Below are 6,010 nucleotides of genomic sequence, written 5' to 3'. Positions count from 1 at the left end.
TCCTATATGAGGAAGTGTTTACTAAAGGTGTTGCACAATTTTCAAGCCACAGAGCGTTACAGCAAGGGGAAGTTCCTGCTGGTTAGTTCGTGTCAGACGAATTGTGATAGATTGATTACTGCTTTGAAACGAGTTCCCTGCAACTGTTCAACAGGAGAAATAAGAAATCAATAAATAGAGGGAGACTGGAGTGGTCCTGATGTTGCCTTTTTACTGGTAAAAAGCTATCACAGAATCAGTGTGTGTCATAAAATCAGTTGGTACCATTGGGGCTTGAGGAATGGGAAGGTTTTCCAGAGGCTTAGGGTAAAAGAGGTGCTCAAGGCTGGTGTTAAAGACGCGTTGTTGCTCCATCCTCACCATAAGAAGGAGATGGAACTATTGGAACGGGTCCAGAGGAGGCTACAAAGATGATCCGAGGGCTGGAGCACCTCCCATACGAGGACAGGGTGAGAGTTGGGGTTGTTCAGCCTGGAGAAGAGAAGGCTCTGAGATCTTATAGCGACCTTCCAGTACCTGAAGGAGCTAAAAGAAACAATTTACGTGCAGTGCTGATTGCAATAATCAGCTTAGGTGTAGAACTAACACTTTAATAGTAAAAATTGATTTTAAGACAAGAGCCTAATTATCTGTGTGTCTATTTTGTTCGGCCATTTACGATGAGGCAAAGTGCTTTTAAATTGGAAGGGAAATGCTGTGGATAAGAAACAGGAGAGCTTCACATCCCTTTGCATTGCTCTACAGTGGGGTATGTGGTGGAGGCTGAGTGCAGAATAAATTCCTAAGTTAAAAAAGACAGAAGGAGGAATTTCTTCACTATCAGGGTGGTGAGGCACTGGAATAGGTTGCCCAGGGATGCTGGGGCTGCCCCATCCCTGGAGGGGTTCAAGGCCAAGTTGGATGAGCCTTGGGCAGCCTGATGCGGTGGGATGTCCCTGCCCGTGGCAAGGGGTTGGAATCAGATTATCTTTGAGGTCCCTTCCAACCCAAACTGTTCTATGAATCATTTCTTCCAGTCTGTTGAAGGGGATGTTCTGCTTTGGTAGAAACCAAACGTTTTTACAGGGGATATGGAAGTGCAAAATGCTCCTTCACAGGAGTAAGTGTAGATCAGCCACATTGCCCGGCCTCCAAGCATGCTCCGAGATGTGCTAGCACCAACCCTGTGCTCTTCGTGACTACCGTTGAGTTTGAACATCTCTGCAAGTGGCTGAGGGCCCCAGGAGCAGGATTTAATGGAAGGAAGAGGGCCTGAGAGAGGAAAAGGGCATCTGTCTGGCAGAGTCCTGATAACTACCCTCAAACCTCTTCTCTGTGGTGGGACTGGAACGCAGGAGATCTGACAAGTTGCAGCAACATTATAACAACTCAATATTAATCTTCTATCTCCTGTTGTAAAAACACCAATTTTAGGTAGCATTGTGCTCTAATAAAGAACACGTTTCCAGGTGGACCTTCTACCTCATCCAAGTGCCTTCGGAGCTGAGCCTTCCCAGAGAGAAATGCAACCTGACACTCCTGGGACAGGAATGCTTTTTGGTAGCAACTTCTTTGGGACGTTATAGCTTGGAGACAGAATGACCTTAATTTTTGTAGCGAAATCACATACCACGCCAAACCATGTCGCCACCCCAGGTTATGAAAGAGCACTTCAGGCAAAGAATTCATAAAGAGTTGTTGTGCAGGGTTTGGATATACAAGAAGGCTCTAAGCAGCTTCCAGTACTTAAAAGGGGGCTCCAGAAAATCTGAGGAAGGGCTTTTCATCAAGGAGTGCAAGGATAGGATGAGGGGAAGTTTTCAGCTGAAAGAGGGGAGATTGAGCTGAGATTTCAGGGAGAAATGGTTTTGTGCAAGCAGGTACTGGAAGAGGTTTCCCAGAGCAGTGGTGGCTGCCCCATCCCTGGAGGGGTTCAAGGCCAGGTTGGATGGGGCTTTGGAGCCCCTGATCCAGTGGGAGGTATCCCTGCCCATCGGACTATCCAGATTGAACTGGCTGGGCTTTGAGGTCCCTTCTGACTCAAATCATTCCATGATTCTATGATGATGATTTCAGTTGTAGCGAGCATCGGAGAGGGGCTGTGTGATTTAATTTATGATGATATCTTTTTAGTTCTAAAAAGAGAAACCTCAATGTAAGCGTTAGACAATTTTGTATTTTAAATGCCATATGGATGGAAATAAACAGTGCATTCTTGGACTTGATCTCCCTTAAAAAAAATACTTAAGAAAAATAACTGTGAACAACAGGTTTTAAAATCGAGTAGCTGCTATCCAAGCATTTATCTTGGCTCATTCGCTCTGCACGATGCACTTGAAAACGATGTCCTGACCCCACTGATCTCCTAAACTAATATTCTTAATAAACAGTGCTTTTGAGCAGTATATAAAAAAGAGTTGCTTTATGAGTAGACACAACAACCCAACAAAGAAGGAAATGTATTGCAGTGGAGGTCTTGGGTTGACTTGAAAGGGAATTAGATGTAATTTCCTTTGGTAAGTTGAGAAGCATTTGGTGTTTCTGCCCTTGCTTCAGTGATTCCGTAATAGTCTGATTGTAGCTTCTTCCTCCAGAGGTGGTCAAAGAGGTATCTGTGAGATCCCAGCTGACCGGAAAGCTGTTTCTGACTTTTTGAAACCCCTTAGAAATTGTGCAACATCTAAGTGAGCAGTTTTCATATTCGTGTGGTTGTAAAATCCAGAGACAAGTTTGTCTCCACATCTAGTAACAAGAATATCAGTGTTTTTGACTGAAGGGCTATCTACTTGATCAAAAGGAGGAAGCAGAAAAGGGTGAAATCCACCCCTACACTGAGAAGCCACACGAATCCTGCCTGCGTGAGATTAAATGGAGTGTATGAAGTGAAATGGTAGTTGTATGCTGGAGCACTCGACTGAGCTCAGGAAAAAACTGATCTCAAAGATATTTTCCAACCAAATATGGATGGGCTTCAAGGTCCCTTCCAACCCAAACTGTTCTATGATTCTATGATGCTCAAGGATGTGGTTTAGTAGTGGACAGATACGGTTGGATTTCATCTCAATGATATTTTCCAACCAAATGACTCTAAGATTCTGTGAAAATCAGAGTTCAGACTGGTTCTTTGTTTCTCTCTTGTCCTAAAACTCAGCTTGAACCAGGTTTGCAAAGGTACTAATGCTCCTACACAGGAATTTTCAGGAGTATATAAACAATGAGATGTCTGGTTCCCCATCCTTCAATAGATACATGTGCATCCACAACAGTGAGGACACCCCTATAACTACTACAGACAGATACGAGAAATCGAGAGATAGAATTCTGGTCTTCCATGTATCTCCATTCGTTCCCTTCTGTTTTCATCCTTCCTAACCCTGGGACAGCTTCAATAGCAGCCCTTCCTCTTAGCAGTGTCCACATTGTGTTCCTCCTGGGAGCACATTCAAGGCAGCTTCACATGGATCTGCCACCAGGTCTATGGGTTCAGCTGAACCTGCCTTCATCCTTCCTCCATTTCCTTTTCCCCAAGCTTCAGCGCAAGCCAGCCTGAAGGTTATTTTTCTCCGACATGCAAATAAAACTCCGCTCCTGTTTGCTTCCTCCATCTATTCGCAGCTGCATTCCACTCTCCCCACAACCTGCCCTGATGTGCCAATACCAGGCCCTTCCCCTCCATTACCAGACCCGATCCAAAACCCATTGAAGTCAACAGAAGACCTTCTATTGCCTTCCAGAGCCCTTGAATCAGCTCTAAAGTTTCTATTTAAAACCTACTTTTTACATAAAGCTTTTTCTTGTGCTTGCATCTCTTGTCCTACCCTTTCCCAAAGTGAATTATCCTTCTTTTCCTCACCTACCGGACTTCAATATTTTCTCCTTCATATTTTCTGGGTTTCTGTTGGAGGATACAAGAAGATGGATGCTTTAGACCTATTCAGAGTGTTTGGGAAAGTTACCTCCCTTCTAGCTGTTTTGCTGATCATAGAATCATAGAATAGTTTGGGTTGGAAGGGACCTTGAAGATCATCCAGTTCCAACCACCCTGGCATGGGCAGGGACACTTCCCACTGGATCAAGCTGCCTGAGGCCCCATCCATGTGCATATTTATATTGCCAGTGTTTAATAGAAGGTAAAATGCTTTCATCTAAAGTGTGATTGAAACCTACCTAGTGAGAACCAGTTGAGTAATTTTCGGTGTGACTCTAAAGCCACAACCTGTCATCTGGTTCTGACTAATGAAACCTCATTACAAACATTTTACATCTCTGTCAGCCTTTTTTTTTGCCTTGGAGAAGATCGTAGACATATATGGTATGATACAACATTGTTGCTTCCTTCTTTCCTTCCCTTTTCTTCATAATGTAGGACAAAAAAATGATTACTTCATCTTCCTTCTGCATCTCTCTTTGTTAGCTGCATTGCATAGAATCATAGAATGGTTTGGATTGGAAGGGACCTCAAAGCCCATCCAGTTCCACCCCTGCCATGGGCAGGGACACCTCCCATTGGATCAGGGGCTCCAAGCCCCATCCAACCTGGCTTTGAACACCTCCAGGGATGGGGCAGCCACCACTGCTCCGGGCAACCTGGGTGAGGACCTCCCCACCCTCACAGGAAATCACTTTTTCCTAAGATCTTAACTCAATCTCCCCTCTTTCAGCTTAAAATTTCCCTTAATTCTCCTGCACCAATGTGATGTAGTACATGCAGAAGCCATCTAATGTAGGTTGTAGATAGGCAAAATGTCCAAGACCTTTTTCTCAAGGACCACTAAGTTCTCACAAATTCTTAACAAGATTAAGGTGAATTTTTTTGGAGATTACTGTTTCTCAGAAAATCTATGCAATCCCATTTCTGGCTGTACCGTGTGTTGTGCAATTGTGTGCACACATATAAACTGTTTGATGTTCTCCATCAGAACAGCATGGGTGACAATGCCGATCATTGTGAATTAAACACTACGGTCTTTGGTGTTTTTAAAGTGTTGCTTGTTGTACTGTTTAGACTTGTAGTACGTGAGGTCTGGCTCGATTTTGCCAAGGGATGGAGGATTCTGGCATGCTGTGACGTGGTATCCAGCACAATTCTCAGCTGGTTGGCATCCATATGGGGCTCTGCTTGCTATGCACAAGGTCAAAGAGTGGCTCAGAACTTATAGCTGGGGTTTAGGATGCAGCAGGTACTACCCAAGGCTGTGCGTAGAGCTACTAAACTGTGTTAGAGCTGAGCAAGGCAATGTGTGTGCACGACAAAGAATGGATCCACACTTTAGACCTCCACAAACCAAATCTCATCTCTGCTCATCCTCTTCCTCCTTCACCCCTTTTTTTTGCCCATGGAACATCTTGCACCTGCTTACCCTGCCTGCTTCCCTACCGCCTGCCACAATCAGGCCTTTCAGCTCCACTCCTTTCCCTCACGAGGAATTTGGAGAGAACTGGCAAGGCATGTGGGTTTTTTTTCTGGCAAATAAGAGAGGGGAAGCAAAAGTATTTTACCTGGATGACCTGTTATAGTGTCTCCAGCCTGATGGACTCCAATTGCTTCCCACAGACGTAGAGTACATAAAGAACGTTTTATTGAGTCATCTTACCTTTGTACTTGAGGCAAGAACACAAACAAAGAAGCAACTGTCCAACCTGAGCTACCTCTACAGCAGGAGATTTGTCCTGGCGGAGAAAACTTGGTGCAATTACTGACAAAGAACTCTTAGTGTGAACAGGGCTATCTACCAGCCAAGCTGTCCTTTGGACCAGCTGAGTAAAGGTGCCTTCTTCTTGAGTGCAACAAACCCCACCGATGAGCTGAAGCATCTGTGGATGCTTTGGCCACAGGGGACTGCAACACTTGAACATGTTTTGTTACTTCTTGCGTTGGGTTCATTAAATAGACCCTGAAAAATGCTTATTTGGTTTTGCTGACAAGAGGCAACAGATAGTCAATACCGTAAGATAGATCAAGGGACTTAACTATGCTGCTGCCTTAAAGATGGGTGTCTGTTTTACCTTTGCACTTGTTCAAACCATCTCA

Source organism: Cuculus canorus, chromosome 26 (assembly GCF_017976375.1).
Source record: "Cuculus canorus isolate bCucCan1 chromosome 26, bCucCan1.pri, whole genome shotgun sequence".
NCBI lineage: Eukaryota > Metazoa > Chordata > Aves > Cuculiformes > Cuculidae > Cuculus > Cuculus canorus.
The sequence above is the reverse complement of the archived record's forward strand: the minus strand, read 5'-3'. Positions refer to the sequence as shown.